The 18,305-nt window shown below is 36.9% G+C and overlaps 1 gene segment (V, D, J or C); it reads right to left on the bottom strand.

Annotated features, from left to right (window-relative positions):
• Positions 1–16,216: 16,216 nt before the first annotated feature.
• Positions 16,217–16,707, bottom strand: LOC308682376 (immunoglobulin kappa variable 1-8-like). The segment is given in 2 exons: positions 16,659–16,707; positions 16,217–16,548 (listed from the first exon to the last, which is right to left on the bottom strand).
• Between the last annotated feature and the right edge of the window lie 1,598 nt (positions 16,708–18,305).

Here is an 18,305-nt window from a genome sequence, read left to right on the forward strand (position 1 = left end):
TTCTGATTATATTATTTATTTAGATTTAATAGTTTTCATGCATTAAGAGACATTTAGAGATGATGAGACAGTTCAATAATCCTGATGTTGAGTCTCATATCAGTGTGTGTGTGTGTGTGTGTGTGTGTGTGTGTGTGTGTGTGTGTGTGTGTGTTGTTCGTCTCTTTCTCTGCTGGAGTGTGTGTTCATTTGAGTGTGACGGAGGTTTTTGTACGACTCTTTCACTAGAATGAAACACTGTGGTACACTTTCGGTGGAGGAACTAAACTGACGATCAGTAAGTCTTTCTTTAATTATCTATAAAAATGTATGATATTTTAATTAACCCATTTTATTTTATTTTAGATTATTTCAGCAAATATTTGTCAACAAAATAATTCATTTATTATAAAAAATGTGTTTTTGAAAAGCAATTTATCATTTATTTCATAATCTACTTAAGTTTTATATTTCATATTGTTTTTAAATGTCTTTTTTATTTCACTTGAATAATTTAACTTATTGGTAACATTTGACTGTATTTTAATCTATGGATGGCAGTATTTTACGATATATTCAATTATTCCTTGATGTATGTAATTCTGTCTATAATTAATAGTAAATTTAACAATTAAGGGTTTTTAAATGCCTCCAAAGTTTAATAATATAGGCAAAATAAATATAATTGAGTAAGCGTCATCATCAGACAAAGAGAAATTTAGTTAATAAGCATTTTAAAAATCAACAATTTAAAGGTTAAGTTTGCTGATGATTATGATTGTAAGTGTCTAAACAGAGGATTTAAAAAAAAAGGTATAGTTGAAACTTTGCTGAAAATTACGATTTATTGAAATTGAAGAATATTTTTTAAAATACAATTAATATTTAAATGATTATTTATGAAGAAATCACAATATATTAATACATTTTCATGTGGACAATATATTTAAAAAAAAATAATTGAGATTAAAATGTTCTGTAACTTCTGAAAAAAAAAATCAAATGAGTATGTTTTCCCCCATTTTTATTAAATTCTATAATTTATATTTTAAATGTCATTTTTCATTTTACATGAATAATTTAAAATCTTATTACTGCTAACATTTAGTTCCTTTCATGTATTGACTGCAGATACTTTAAAATCTATTCAATAATTTCTTCATATATAATTTTGTCTATATACATTTTTTAAACTCATGAAACAAAAGTTGTATAATGCGGACAAAATTAATATTTTTTTTATAATCATCAGACAAAAATAAACTCAGTTGAAGAGCTTTTTGAAAATTAATCATTTAAACTATCAAATTTGCTGATGTTTATGATTGTGAGTTTCTGAATAGCAGAATATTTTCAAAAAACAATTAATATTGAAATGATCATTTAAATTAGTTTTCTAGATCTTATAACGACATCACAATATAACCATCAATTTACTTGGACAATGTTTTTCAAACTCATTCTGTGGATCATTTAAAAATGTAACTTGTGTATTTAAAATCAAATGATCATTAATGAGTGTGTGTGTGTGTGTGTGTGTGTGTGTGTGTGTGTGTGTGTGTGTGTCCAGCGGGTCCCTCCGTGTCTCCCTCCGTGTCTCTGCTGTCTCCCTCTTCTCTGCTGATCTCTGGAGACCCCCCCGCTCTGCTCTGCCTGCTCAGCTCTTACTCTCCACAGGGGGCGACGGTGAGCTGGACGCTGGACGGGTCAGAGGTCACCGAGGGGGTTCAGACCAGCGCAGAGAGCGAGCGGGACGGTCTCTACAGTCGCAGCAGCGTCCTGAGCCTCAGCAAAGCACGCTGGGAAGCCGCAGAGCGCTTCGTCTGCAGAGGAACACATGCCGGAGCTGCTCACGAGGCCTCGTTCCTCAAGAGCTCCGAGTGCTGATGTTTCTCCAGTGAAGACCAGCGTATCTGAGCGTCACGTGATTTACAGCTCAATACTGAAGCAGTCTGTCAATGTGCTGCCATTGCTGTTCATTCAATAAAGCTTCATCTGAACGCAAGCGCACATTTGTGTTGGACTGCATCATTGATCAGTGTGTCGTTCCTTCAAAGTCCTGCACTAAAGTTTCAGCGGCTTTTGATTGATTGGAATTAGGGGTGGAACAATAATTACAGTGGATAGTGACAATATGTATCGTATTATTCACCCAAAATGAAAGTTTAGGAAGTTTACAGGGTTTTCGTGTCACTACTACATTAAACTACTGTATATAATGTTGAATATAATGTATAATAATGCAATGGGGGAATATTTGTGGGTCCTGATAATGCCAAATGTCTGATGTTACCAGTAAAAAGTGGCCGACATTATTTTAGATATATCTAGTCAGAGACATCAAGCATATTCGTCTGAAATAATTCAGTATTTTCAGCTTCAGAATCATGAATATTGTTATTCTGGTGTCTCTATTGTCCTGCATTGGGTTATCAGCACCAAGTCCAAGCCTATTCATTTACACACACAATGTTAAACCAAATTGACCATTTTGATGGAGTATGGCAATAATATGGTATTGTGAGTTCAGGATGGTGACATAAGGGTCTCGTTACACCCCTAATTGTAATAGTTGAGAACAGCTGCATTCAGCAGTAAATGTGAAATGAAGCTCTTGGGGTTTGAACATGGTCACTGGAGACGAGCTGCTCTATTCTGAGACCATCACAATCACTAAACCTGACAATGCAAATGAGATCTTCAACTGAAACGCTCTGAACTGGAACAGTTTCTCCTGTGCTTATGGATTCATTAGTCAGTTTGTTAATAAGATTTAATCTTTATGAGTTACATGTTGGCTCATCACAACCCACACTATTCACACATAAACAAACTTTAATCTTTAATATAAAAAAAATAACTATAAATACATTTTACTATACATGGATGTGTTAAACTGCACACAAAAAAACATCAGTATGAAATGTTGATATTGATCCAGTGTTTGATAAAGCTGTTATATATAGCACTGTTAAATTACACAATAAATATAAAATAAATAGGAAATTATTATTATTTTTGGATGGTGGACTGAACCTGTTTGCTAATCTGGTCTTTAATTTCTAAATTTCTATGTAAAGATATTAATTAAAATGATATAAATGTTCATCTGCTCTGAAATTGAGAGTGTTTTGTGATGCTGTTAATATATGAAGGATGAACTTTAAAAAATCGATAGATTATTAAACTGATCGAGCAGAACATCTTTATGATGCAGTGATTCAGTTTAGAAAGAAGAATGAGGATAAATCATAAATGCAGAAAAACAAAAATATGGTGAAAGATTGAAAAATATCCACTAAGTGAAGATCAAACGCGACTGAATTTCCTCACAAATGACTGAAAATAACAGGAGAAAAATGACTTATGAAAAATCATGATCAAAGCTGTCATAGACTGGCCAAGCTCAAACTTTCATTTAATATAATATATATATATATATATAATATATAATATATTATAATATAATATATATATATATTATATATTAAATTATTATATATATTAATATAATGATGTGTGTGTGTGTGTGTGTGTGTGTGTGTGTGTGTGTGTGTGTGTGTGTGTGTGTGAGAAAGTGTTTGAGCAGCTGCAGTTTCAGTTCAGTCACTGTGACTCTGACTGACGGAGGTTTTTGTACGACTCTTTATCACTGTGTGAACACAGCTTTACTGTTGATGACATGATAACTCTGACAGTAATAATGTCCAGCATCTTCAGTCTGGACTCCACTGATGGTCAGAGTGAAATCACTGTTAGATCCACTGCCACTGAATCTAGATGGAGTTCCTGACTGGAGGCGGTTTGCATAATAAATCAGGAGTTTAGGAGCTTCTCCAGGTTTCTGTAAGTACCAGGATAGAGGCTGATTACCCCAACCCTGATAGACTTCAGGACTGGTTTTACAGGATATAGTAAATGTGTCTCTTAGTTGAACAGATTTCACTGCAGGCGTCTGAGTGACTGTCGGTTCACCGACTGATTCTACATCAAGAAGAATAAATAAACATTCAGAATTACATATTTGGATAATATTTCAAGCACTGTTAATCAGTTAAAATAGTGCAGATTAACTTCATATTTCCTCACCTGTGAAACAGCTGGAGAACATCCAGATGAAGATGAAGATGATGAAGCTCATGGTTGCTGATGGTTTAGATTCTCAGTGTTCAAACTCAGAGTTATAAATCCTCCTGAAGCGCGCACACACACACACACACACACACACACACACACACACACACACGATGTGCTGCGATGCAAAAAATCTCTATGTAAATCTGTGTGAGGATTCCAACACATGATGCTCATAAATCATAACAGTGTTTAGGAGATTTATTCCATGTTACGAGTCATAAACATTTATTCATGTGTCTGAAGCTTCAGGCTTTCTGATGATTCACATGACAGAGTTGCTACACTAGTATGTCACTGTCCCAGATGGCACACTCTGGACTTGTGGACTTCCTCAGAGTCCACACTTTGGTGACATCATGTAGTGCAGACTTATAGGGCCTTGGCGCGAGTCCACGAGGGCATTGAGAGGTATTTTTGGGACAGACTCGATCGGCACGCCGGAAATAACGGCCTGGTTGTTGTTGGACAGGAGAAATCACATTTTTGCGCTCCGACGTCTAATCTCCATGTCAACTACACAGCCTAATTTTACAGTTCTATATTTTGATATTGTGCATATCACCTGGGCATTAGACAATAGATATATCATGCTTATTTAAATGATGTATACAGTTGTACATAATAATACATAATGTTCCATTTGAACTAAGATTACAATTTTTAAACATAATGAAAATGTGCATGAGTTTCAGATGAATTTACAGGTTTCAATATTCATACTATGTTTACATATGACTCGGTAAAGCCCTGACATTCGGTTCTATTTATTTAATGAATCATAATGTGATCGTATTATTAAACACGCTATTATTATGTTTGAGACATCAACCACTGGTCGATGACCATAATGTTTGTATAAACTGTAGGTAACTGGTGAAATGTACATTTAGGTCATAAAAACCGTAATATTTTCTTCTCAGCCATGTCAACAATTATCCGTGAGTGAAATCTCCTCCCATCTGTTGTCTGATTGGCCTTTCGCAAGGATTCCTGGGTAGTTAAAGTGCGTGGAGCCTGCTTCTATGTGGGCTTCGTGTAAGAACGCTTCAAGGGTACAAAGGGGAAAATGCTGAATGGGACGGCCTACGGACGAGCACGCGCAATTCAAGTCCACGAGACCGAAAGTCCGCATGAAGTGCGCCATTTGGGACAGGGCCTATGTCACTGTTAACTTCATTACAGGTCAAAGGTCATTCCAGAGGTCATAGGTCATCAGAATGTATTAAAATTGCTTTAATCATTAACAATGCATTGAGATGAGTGATAGAGTCAGTAGTTTTGATAGAACAGTTATGATGAGTGATATCTTTATTATTATCTTGATAAACTTCGAGGGAAAGATAAAGCTGCTAGAAAAAGCTCAAAAACATATGGTAGCAGTTTTGTTTGGTTGATTTTATATTAATATACAGACTTTTCTCTGATTCTGAGCATATTAGTGCTCAGAATGTTCCACAAGGGTCCATACTGGGCCCAATTCTTTTTAGCTTGTATATTAATGATTTACCTAAGGAGTGTGAACAATGTAATATTCTAATGTATGCTGACGATACAGTCATTTTTACACATGGTAAAAATGCAGAAGAGGTTGCAAAAAAGTTGACAGACGTTATGGTAAAAGTTACATCCTGGCTAAATCAGAGTTTTCTGAGGTTAAATGTGTCAAAAACAGTCTGTATGTTCTTTTCTAAAGGACGTAGGCCTGATATAAAGCAGGACATTTTTATTTCAGGAGAAAGATTACAGGTCGTTTCAGAATGTAAATATTTAGGGGTACATCTGGACTCCTGTCTTGGTTTTAAAACTCACATAAACAAAGTTTGCAAAAAGATTAAATTTAACTTGGTTAACTTTAGGTTTATTAGAAATTGTTTATCAAATGAGGCAGCAAAGATATATTTTCACTCTATGATTCTTTCTCATGTCACATATTGTTTGACAAGTTGGTCAAATACACATTCTATAGTCCTAAAACCATTAGAATCACTATACAAACAAGCACTTAAAATTTTAGATAAAAAACAATTCAGCTTTCATCATTGTCACATTTTAAATAAGTATAACTTGTTTAACTGGGAAATTCTAATCAACTTTAAAAATGTTTGTTTAGTTTATAAGATCATGCATGGTTTGGCTCCTCCTCCTTTGGCTGATTTTATTAAATTTAAATCTATTGAAAACAGAATTACAAGAGGAGCAATTAGAGCGGATTTTATAATTCCACGTAGGAAAACATCGTTTGGCCAAGCTGTTTTCTCACACAGAGCTTCACATCAGTGGAATACTGTACCTCACTCAATTAGAGAGTGCTCAACATTTAACTCTTTTAAGCTTAATCTTAAGAAATGGCTTCTTCATAACCAACAATGTGAACATTAATGCTGCTCCTCTATTATTATTATTATTATTATTAATCTTATTATTAATTTTATTATAGACCTAATCAGTCATATTTAACTCATAACAATTTTTTTTCTATTGTGTGTATATTGTCTTTTTGTATCTTAATTGTATTTTATAGAGGTGTTTACAAGTTCTAGATTTATGATTGTTGTAGTGTATTGTTGTAATGTTTAACCTTTTTTCTTTTTTCTAGTTTAGAGCCTAATAACATCCGGCAAAGGGACTACCAATGAAAACTAGCCTTCGGGCTAATTTGGGTACATTTACATTTATGAATGTTAATTAATGTACATTGTCCCTTTTCTAAATAAATAAATAAATAAAATATTAGAGTCAAACTCGTCTGTCACAGGACTGATCATGATAGAGATGATTTCAGTCATAGTCAGTTTTGAGCACATGTGTAGTTCGTGTGTGTGTGTGTGTGTGTGTGTGTGTGTGTGTGTGTGTGTGTGTGTGAAAGTGTTTGAGCAGCTGCAGTTTCAGTTCAGTCACTGTGACTCTGACTGACGGAGGTTTTTGTACGACTCTTTATCACTGTGTGAACCACTGAATGCTCTCAGGCCAGTATAAACTCTGACAGTAATAATGTCCAGCATCTTCAGTCTGGACTCCACTGATGGTCAGAGTGAAATCACTGTAAGATCCACTGCCACTGAATCTAGATGGAGTTCCTGACTGGAGGCGGTTTACATAACTAATCAGGAGTTTAGGAGCTTCTCCAGGTTTCTGTGAGTACCAGAATAAAAAATCAACCCCATTACTATTCCTGAACACAGCTCTGCTGGTTTTACATTTGATATTCACAGTTCCTCCTGGTTGTTCTGCTGTTATTGAGGGACTCTGAGTGACGGTGATCTGTCCTCTACACTCTGAAACACAACAAGAAGAAAATACACTCAAAACTTTGACAATATACTTGAAGAAATGAATTAATATCAAACTTGTGCTCCACAAACCTTGAGCAAACGCTGTGAGAGTCCAGATGAAGATGATGATGAAGGTCATGTTGATGAAGATTGTTGTGTGTGTCAGTGATGAAGTGTTAAACTCACAGCACTATAAACACTCTCACACACTGAAGATCTGATCAATATGCAAACACACTCCACATCATTTACCTGAAGACAGTCACTCATTAACAGACACAAAACACAATCACTGAAGTGAAACAAATCAGTCTTTTTCATAATATTTGACCTTCGACAAAATGTTAAAAATTATATCATTCAGTTTAATTCTCAATACATCTACAATACCAACTTTATCATATTAATCTGAATATCTGCTGTGAGACTTTGAGAATATTTTTTTACTGTAGTTGGAGTGAAACGTCGCTGTTAATCCCCAAATTTTACACCAAATCCATGTGTGTTCCTGCAGTTTATGAACAGACATGAGGATCATCACACACACGAGTCTCTGTCAGTCACTGAATAACTGAGTTTGATTGTCAATCACACATATAAACATCTTAAATTTTAAATGTTAATATAAATATGGTGATATGCATGTGCTGTTTTCGATGGATGACACCTGTTGGGTAATCTGGTCTTTAATTTTTGAATAAAATTGCTAATGGCTAATTCCTCCACATTGATATTAATATAAATTATTATCATCAGCTCTGAAGTTGAGGGATGTGTTTATATGATGCTGTTAATATCTGCATTATGAGGGATGAACTTAATAAATCAATCGACTTATTAAACTGCTCAACATATTTTAAATGGTGGTGATTCAGTTTAGAATAAAGAATATATGAAATATTAAATGCAGAAAATCAAAAATTAAAAGATATTAAGTAATATACGTATATATTTTATATTAAATAAAAATATTACGATATTTTTGATGAAATCTGAGAGCTGTCTCACTCCTTCTTAGGCTTCTAGGTAATTTCATCTGCCGGCCCAGAAAAGTTAGTAAAGACATTGTTAAAATAGTCCAAGTGACTACAGTGGCTCAACCTGAAGTTTATCAAGCGACGAGAATAACTGGAATTGAAATAGTCACTTGGAATTAAAGGTTAGGATGGTCAAATGAAACAACCATGGAGTATTATGAAAATTAAGATCTATTATTAATAAAAGGAGGCAACTAGGGCAAACTGAAATCACTCAGATCTCAAATGTGTCACTGATCTATAAGAGCTCAAAATCTCTTTCTGAACTCTATAATTATTCAGAGTGTCAGTTTAATTTAGATGGTTTTATTTCAGATGCAAGTGTGACGATGTTATTTCAGATCCTCCTTTGAGCAGCTGCAGTTTCAGTTCAGTCACTGTGACTCTGACTGACGGAGGTTTTTGTACGACTCTTTATCACTGTGTGAACACATTACCACTGTGGAAAACTCTGACAGTAATAATGTCCAGCATCTTCAGTCTGGACTCCACTGATGGTCAGAGTGAAATCACTGTTAGATCCACTGCCACTGAATCTAGATGGAGTTCCTGACTCGAGGGTGTTTGCATAAATCAGGAGTTTAGGAGCTTCTCCAGGTTTCTGTAAGTACCAGGATAGAGGCTGATTACCCCAACCCTGATAGACTTCAGGACTGGTTTTACAGGATATAGTAAATGTGTCTCCTAGTTGAACAGATTTCACTGCAGGCGTCTGAGTGACTGTCGGTTCACCGACTGATTCTACATCAAGAAGAATAAATAAACATTCAGAATGACATATTTGGATAATATTTCAAGCACTGTTCATCAGTTAAAATAGTGCAGTTTAACTTCATATTTCCTCACCTGTGAAACAGCTGGAGAACATCCAGATGAAGATGAAGATGATGAAGCTCATGGTTGCTGATGGTTTAGATTCTCAGTGTCAAACTCAGAGTTATAAATCCTCCTGAAGCACACACACACACACACACACACACACACACACACACACACACACACACGATGTGCTGCGATGCAAATCATCTCTATGTAAATCTGTGTGAGGATTCCAACACATGATGCTCATAAATCATAACAGTGTTTAGGAGATTTATTCCATGTTACGAGTCATAAACATTTATTCATGTGTCTGAAGCTTCAGGCTTTCTGATGATTCAAATGACAGAGTTGCTACACTAGTATGTCACTGTCCCAGATGGCACACTCTGGACTTGTGGACTTCCTCAGAGTCCACACTTTGGTGACATCATGTAGTGCAGACTTATAGGGCCTTGGCGCGAATCCACGAGGGCATTGAGAGGTATTTTTGGGACAGACTCGATCGGCACGCCGGAAATAACGGTCTGGTTGTTGTTGGACAGGAGAAATCACATTTTTGCGCTCCGACGTCTAATCTCCATGTCAACTACACAGCCTAATTTTACAGTTCTATATTTTGATATTGTGCATATCACCTGGGCATTAGACAATAGATATATCATGCTTATTTAAATGATGCATACAGTTGTACATAATAATACATAATGTTCCATTTGAACTAAGATTACAATTTTTAAACATAATGAAAATGTGGATGCGTTTCGGATGAATTTACAGGTTTCAATATTCATACTATGTTTACATATGACTCGGTAAAGCCCTGACATTCGGTTCTATTTATTTAATGAATCATAATGTGATCGTATTATTAAACACGCTATTATTATGTTTGAGACATCAACCACTGGTCGATGACCATAATGTTTGTATAAACTGTAGGTAACTGGTGAAATGTACATTTAGGTCATAAAAACCGTAATATTTTCTTGTCAGCCATGTCAACAATTATCCGTGAGTGAAATCTCCTCCCATCTGTTGTCTGATTGGCCTTTCGCAAGGATTCCTGGGTAGTTAAAGTGCGTGGAGCCTGCTTCTATGCGGCTTCGTGGAAGACCGCTTCAAGGGTACAAAGGGGAAAATGCTGAATGGGACGGCCTACGGACGAGCACGCGCAATTCAAGTCCACGAGACCGAAAGTCTGCATGAAGTGCGCCATTTGGGACAGGGCCTATGTCACTGTGAACTTCATTACAGGTCAAAGGTCATTCCAGAGGTCACAGGTCATCAGAATGTATTAAAATTGCTTTAATCATTAACAGTGCATTGAGATGAGTGATAGAGTCAGTAGTTTTGATAGAACAGTTATGATGAGTGATATGTTTATTATTATCTTGATAAACTTCGAGGGAAAGATAAAGCTGCTAGAAAAAGCTCAAAAACATATGGTGGCAGTTTTGTTTGGTTGATTTTATATTAATATACAGACTTTTCTCTGATTCTGAGCATATTAGTGCTCAGAATGTTCCACAAGGGTCCATACTGGGCCCAATTCTTTTTAGCTTGTATATTAATGATTTACCTAAGGAGTGTGAACAATGTAATATTCTAATGTATGCTGACGATACAGTCATTTTTACACATGGTAAAAATGCAGAAGAGGTTGCAAAAAAGTTGACAGACGTTATGGTAAAAGTTACATCCTGGCTAAATCAGAGTTTTCTGAGGTTAAATGTGTCAAAAACAGTCTGTATGTTCTTTTCTAAAGGACGTAGGCCTGATATAAAGCAGGACATTTTTATTTCAGGAGAAAGATTACAGGTCGTTTCAGAATGTAAATATTTAGGGGTACATCTGGACTCCTGTCTTGGTTTTAAAACTCACATAAAAAAAAGTTTGCAAAAAGATTAAATTTAACTTGGTTAACTTTAGGTTTATTAGAAATTGTTTATCAAATGAGGCAGCAAAGATATATTTTCACTCTATGATTCTTTCTCATGTCACATATTGTTTGACAAGTTGGTCAAATACACATTCTATAGTCCTAAAACCATTAGAATCACTATACAAACAAGCACTTAAAATTTTAGATAAAAAACAATTCAGCTTTCATCATTGTCACATTTTAAATAAGTATAACTTGTTTAACTGGGAAATTCTAATCAACTTTAAAAATGTTTGTTTAGTTTATAAGATCATGCATGGTTTGGCTCCTCCTCCTTTGGCTGATTTTATTAAATTTAAATCTATTGAAAACAGAATTACAAGAGGAGCAATTAGAGCGGATTGTATAATTCCACGTAGGAAAACATCGTTTGGCCAAGCTGTTTTCTCACACAGAGCTTCACATCAGTGGAATACTGTACCTCACTCAATTAGAGAGTGCTCAACATTTAACTCTTTTAAGCTTAATCTTAAGAAATGGCTTCTTCATAACCAACAATGTGAACATTAATGCTGCTCCTCTATTATTATTATTATTATTAATCTTATTATTAATTTTATTATAGACCTAATCAGTCATATTTAACTCATAACAATTTTTTTTCTATTGTGTGTATATTGTCTTTTTGTATCTTAATTGTATTTTATAGAGGTGTTTACAAGTTCTAGATTTATGATTGTTGTAGTGTATTGTTGTAATGTTTAACCTTTTTTCTTTTTTCTAGTTTAGAGCCTAATAACATCCGGCAAAGGGACTACCAATGAAAACTAGCCTTCGGGCTAATTTGGGTACATTTACATTTATGAATGTTAATTAATGTACATTGTCCCTTTTCTAAATAAATAAATAAATAAAATATTAGAGTCAAACTCGTCTGTCACAGGACTGATCATGATAGAGATGATTTCAGTCATAGTCAGTTTTGAGCACATGTGTAGTTCATGTGTGTGTGTGTGTGTGTGTGTGTGTGTGTGTGTGTGTGTGTGTGTGTGTGTGTGTGAAAGTGTTTGAGCAGCTGCAGTTTCAGTTCAGTCACTGTGACTCTGACTGACGGAGGTTTTTGTACGACTCTTTATCACTGTGTGAACCACCGAATGCTCTCAGGCCAGTATAAACTCTGACAGTAATAATGTCCAGCATCTTCAGTCTGGACTCCACTGATGGTCAGAGTGAAATCACTGTAAGATCCACTGCCACTGAATCTAGATGGAGTTCCTGACTGGAGGCGGTTTACATAACTAATCAGGAGTTTAGGAGCTTCTCCAGGTTTCTGTGAGTACCAGAATAAAAAATCAACCCCATTACTATTCCTGTACACAGCTCTGCTGGTTTTACATTTGATATTCACAGTTCCTCCTGGTTGTTCTGCTGTTATTGAGGGACTCTGAGTGACGGTGATCTGTCCTCTACACTCTGAAACACAACAAGAAGAAAATACACTCAAAACTTTGACAATATACTTGAAGAAATGAATTAATATCAAACTTGTGCTCCACAAACCTTGAGCAAACGCTGTGAGAGTCCAGATGAAGATGATGATGAAGGTCATGTTGATGAAGATTGTTGTGTGTGTCAGTGATGAAGTGTTAAACTCACAGCACTATAAACACTCTCACACACTGAAGATCTGATCAATATGCAAACACACTCCACATCATTTCCCTGAAGACAGTCACTCATTAACAGACACAAAACACAATCACTGAAGTGAAAAAAAATCAGTCTTTTTCATAATATTTGACCTTCGACAAAATGTTAAAAATTATATCATTCAGTTTAATTCTCAATACATCTACAAGACCAACTTTAGTATATTAATCTGAATATCTGCTGTGAGAATATTTTTACTGTAGTTGGAGTGAAACGTCGCTGTTAATCCCCAAATTTTACACCAAATCCATGTGTGTTCCTGCAGTTTATGAACAGACATGAGGATCATCACACACACACGAGTCTCTGTCAGTCACTGAATAACTGAGTTTGATTGAGAGTCACACATATAAACATCTTAAATTTTAAATGTTAATAAAATAAATTTATATAAATATGGTGATATGCATATGCTGTTTTCGATGGAGGACACCTGTTGGGTAATCTGGTCTTTAATTTTTGAATAAAATTGCTAATTGCTAATTCCTCCACATAGATATTAATATAAATGATTATCATCAGCTCTGAAATTGAGGAATGTGTTTATATGATGCTGTTAATATCTGAATTATGAGGGATGAACTTAATAAACCAATCGACTTATTAAACTGCTCAACATATTTTAAATGGTGGTGATTCAGTTTAGAATAAAGAATATATAAAATATAAAATGCAGAAAATCAAAAATTAAAAGATATTAAGTAATATACGTATATATTTTATATTAAATAAAAATATTACGATATTTTTGATGAAATCTGAGAGCTGTCTCACTCCTTCTTAGACTTCTAGGTAATTTCATCTGCCGGCCCAGAAAAGTTAGTAAAGACATTGTTAAAATAGTCCAAGTGACTACAGTGGCTCAACCTGAAGTTCACGAGAATAACTGGAATTGAAATAGTCACTTGGAATTAAAGGTTAGGATGGTCAAATGAAACAACCATGGAGTATTATGAAAATTAAGATCTATTATTAATAAAATGGGGCAACTAGGCAAACTGAAATCACTCAGATCTCAAATGTGTCACTGATCTATAAGAGCTCAAAATCTCTTTCTGAACTCTATAATTATTCAGAGTGTCAGTTTAATTTAGATGGTTTTATTTCAGATGCAAGTGTGACGATGTTATTTCAGATCCTCCTTTGAGCAGCTGCAGTTTCAGTTCAGTCACTGTGACTCTGACTGACGGAGGTTTTTGTACGACTCTTTATCACTGTGTGAACAAACGTTTACTGTTGATGTAATGGAAACTCTGACAGTAATAATGTCCAGCATCTTCAGTCTGGACTCCACTGATGGTCAGAGTGAAATCACTGTTAGATCCACTGCCACTGAATCTAGATGGAGTTCCTGACTCGAGGGTGTTTGCATAAATCAGGAGTTTAGGAGCTTCTCCAGGTTTCTGTAAGTACCAGGATAGAGGCTGATTACCCCAACCCTGATAGACTTCAGGACTGGTTTTACAGGATATAGTAAATGTGTCTCTTAGTTGAACAGATTTCACTGCAGGCGTCTGAGTGACTGTCGGTTCACCGACTGATTCTACATCAAGAAGAATAAATAAACATTCAGAATGACATATTTGGATAATATTTCAAGCACTGTTAATCAGTTAAAATAGTGCAGATTAACTTCATATTTCCTCACCTGTGAAACAGCTGGAGAACATCCAGATGAAGATGAAGATGATGAAGCTCATGGTTGCTGATGGTTTAGATTCTCAGTGTCAAACTCAGAGTTATAAATCCTCCTGAAGCACACACACACACACACACACACACACACACACACACACACACACACGATGTGCTGCGATGCAAATCATCTCTATGTAAATCTGTGTGAGGATTCCAACACATGATGCTCATAAATCATAACAGTGTTTAGGAGATTTATTCCATGTTACGAGTCATAAACATTTATTCATGTGTCTGAAGCTTCAGGCTTTCTGATGATTCAAATGACAGAGTTGCTACACTAGTATGTCACTGTCCCAGATGGCACACTCTGGACTTGTGGACTTCCTCAGAGTCCACACTTTGGTGACGTCATGTAGTGCAGACTTATAGGGCCCTTGGCGCGAATCCACGAGGGCATTGAGAGGTATTTTTGGGACAGACTCGATCGGCACGCCGGAAATAACGGTCTGGTTGTTGGTGGACAGGAGAAATCACATTTTTGCGCTCCGACGTCTAATCTCCATGTCAACTACACAGCCTAATTTTACAGTTCTATATTTTGATATTGTGCATATCACCTGGGCATTAGACAATAGATATATCATGCTTATTTAAATGATGTATACAGTTGTACATAATAATACATAATGTTCCATTTGAACTAAGATTACAATTTTTAAACATAATGAAAATGTGCATGAGTTTCGGATGAATTTACAGGTTTCAATATTCATACTATGTTTACATATGACTCGGTAAAGCCCTGACATTCGGTTCTATTTATTTAATGAATCATAATGTGATCGTATTATTAAACACGCTATTATTATGTTTGAGACATCAACCACTGGTCGATGACCATAATGTTTGTATAAACTGTAGGTAACTGGTGAAATGTACATTTAGGTCATAAAAAACGTAATATTTTCTTCTCAGCCATGTCAACAATTATCCGTGAGTGAAATCTCCTCCCATCTGTTGTCTGATTGGCCTTTCGCAAGGATTCCTGGGTAGTTAAAGTGCGTGGAGCCTGCTTCTATGTGGGCTTCGTGGAAGACCGCTTCGAGGGTACAAAGGGGGCACTGTTGAGCACACTTCAGAGCGGTAAAATGCTGAATGGGACGGCCTATGGACTCGTAGACTCAGCGAGCATGCACAATTCAAGTCCACGAGACCGAAAGTCTGCATGAAGTGCGCCATTTGGGACAGGGCCTATGTCACTGTGAACTTCATTACAGGTCAAAGGTCATTCCAGAGGTCACAGGTCATCAGAATGTATTAAAACTGCTATAATCATTAACAATGCATTGAGATGAGTGATAGAGTCAGTAGTTTTGATAGAACAGTTATGATGAGTGATATGTTTATTATTATCTTGATAAACTTCGAGGGAAAGATAAAGCTGCTTGAAAAACCTCAGAAACATATGGTGGCAGTTTTGTTTGTTTGATTTGATATTAATATACAGACTTTTCTCTGATCTTTCTCTGAGCATATTGGAGTCAAACTCGTCACAGGACTGATCATAATAGAGATGATTTCAGTCATAAGTCAGTTTTGAGCACATGTGTAGTTCCTGTGTTTTTCCTCTGTGTGTGTGTGTGTGTGTGTGTGTGTGTGTGTGTTTGAGCAGCTGCAGTTTCAGTTCAGTCACTGTGACTCTGACTGACGGAGGTTTTTCACTGACGGACTCTTTATCACTGTGTGAACACATAACCACTGTGATAACTCTGACAGTAATAATGTCCAGCATCTTCAGTCTGGACTCCACTGATGGTCAGAGTGAAATCACTGTTAGATCCACTGCCACTGAATCTAGATGGAGTTCCTGACTCGAGGGTGTTTGCATAATAAATCAGGAGTTTAGGAGCTTCTCCAGGTTTCTGTAAGTACCAGCTCAGAGCGGGTTTTCCATCACCATAACAGCAGTCTGGATCACTGCTAGTTTTACAGGTTACAGTGACTGATTGTCCAGTTTGAGAGAGCCGCTCTGAGGGAGTTTGAGTCACTGTCTCCTGCCCAACAGATTCTGACAAGAGAGAAAGATTAGAAATCACACACACTTTTACAACCTTATATCTTCACAACACACATAAAGATAACGAGTGAATAACGTTTGTAATCTTGACTGACACAAACCTCGACATAACACTGCCAGCGTCCAGATCAATATGGTGATGAAAGTCATTTTTGTAGGTTGAAGGTTCAGTTCTAGTGAAAAACAGTTGTTGATCATGTTTGATGTTTGACAGAGTTATAAACACATGCAGAGCACTGAAGCGTGTGTCGCTCATGTAAAACACACTCTATGCAAACGCTTCAGGAGTCACAGATTTAAGTTTAATGTGATTTCATTGAGACTTTACAAATATTCATGTTACATGTTAATATGATCCTTTATTTATATAAAGCAACATCAGACGAGCAAGAGCGCTGTTTAGTTCGAATATCAGACCAGCATGACGATAGCGAGTGTGATATTGCTTTTACACAACAGCGTAATGAACAAGAATCCATTATTGAGTATTTTACATTTTATTTTATTTTACATATATTTATTCATTTATATTGCCAGTTACTTTGTCTGTTTCTGTTCGGCCAACTGAAATATTTCCAAGCGAAACCACAGAATAAAACACAGAGACTCTGAGAAACACAATTGTTCCTGAATGAATCTGTCGTGAGGCCTGGAGTAAAATATGAGGAGGACTCAAATGCAGTGAGGAGAAGTTTATTAGAAAACTTAGTGAACAATATAATAAATTCCGTGACACAGTGAGTAATCGTGAAGCCTCTCCGATTAGCGGTTCCAGAGAGAACAGGCCACAATCCTGCAGACGTGAAGAGAAGTAGAGACCAACGTCAGACAGAGAGAACCCAGGAATGTCCAGCAAAGACGAGGACAGGAACCAGCAGGTGAACTGTCCTGTACCGATCTTCACGTCTAGGAATCCTGAACACAGATCACTGGTAAGTAGCACAGCTAACACCAACAGACCAGAAGCACACACGCGACATAAAACAATCCACTGACAAACACTGGTAGACACAGCTGGGGATATAAAGGGTAGAGGAAACGAGTGACAGGTGGGGAAGATCAGCTCGTGATTGTGCTAATTGCCACCCTCACGAGCTGCAGAAATGACAGGACCAAAACAAACAACAGAGAGGGACCGGTGACACACCCTGACCCGTGACAGAACCCCCCCCCCTCAGGGACGCCTCCTGGCGTCCCCGGAGGACTCACCATGACGCCGATGGAATTGGTCAATGAGAGCGCGGTCCAATACGTCACGAGCCGGAATCCAGCATCTCTCCTCCGGACCATAACCCTCCCAGTCTACCAGATATTGATGACCTCTACCCCTCCGTCTCACATCAAGAAGTCTACGCACCGTGTAGGCGGGCAACCCCTCGATGAGTCTGGGAGGCGGCGGAGCAGAGGTCTGGGGCTGAAGTGGGGAGCGAATAACGGGCTTGACCTTGGAAACGTGAAACACCGGGTGAATTCTCTTAAATTGGAGGGGTAATTTGAGCCGAACTGTCACCGGGTTAAGCACCTTGGTTATCATGTACGGTCCAATAAATTTGGGTCCCAGTTTACGTGCGGGAAGTCTGAGGGGAATGTCCTTGGTAGACAACCAAACTTTTTGCCCACACACGTAAAGTGGGGGCCTAGACCGGTGACGGTCCGCCGACGCCCTGTTCCTTTCGCCAGTCCGGGAAAGGGCTTCTCTGGCGAGCCTCCACGTACGAAGGCATCTCTGAATGAACGTCTGCGCGGAT

The sequence above is a fragment of the Scardinius erythrophthalmus genome (genome assembly GCF_964197995.2).
Source record: "Scardinius erythrophthalmus genome assembly, chromosome: 22".
NCBI classification, from domain to species: Eukaryota; Metazoa; Chordata; class Actinopteri; order Cypriniformes; family Leuciscidae; genus Scardinius; species Scardinius erythrophthalmus.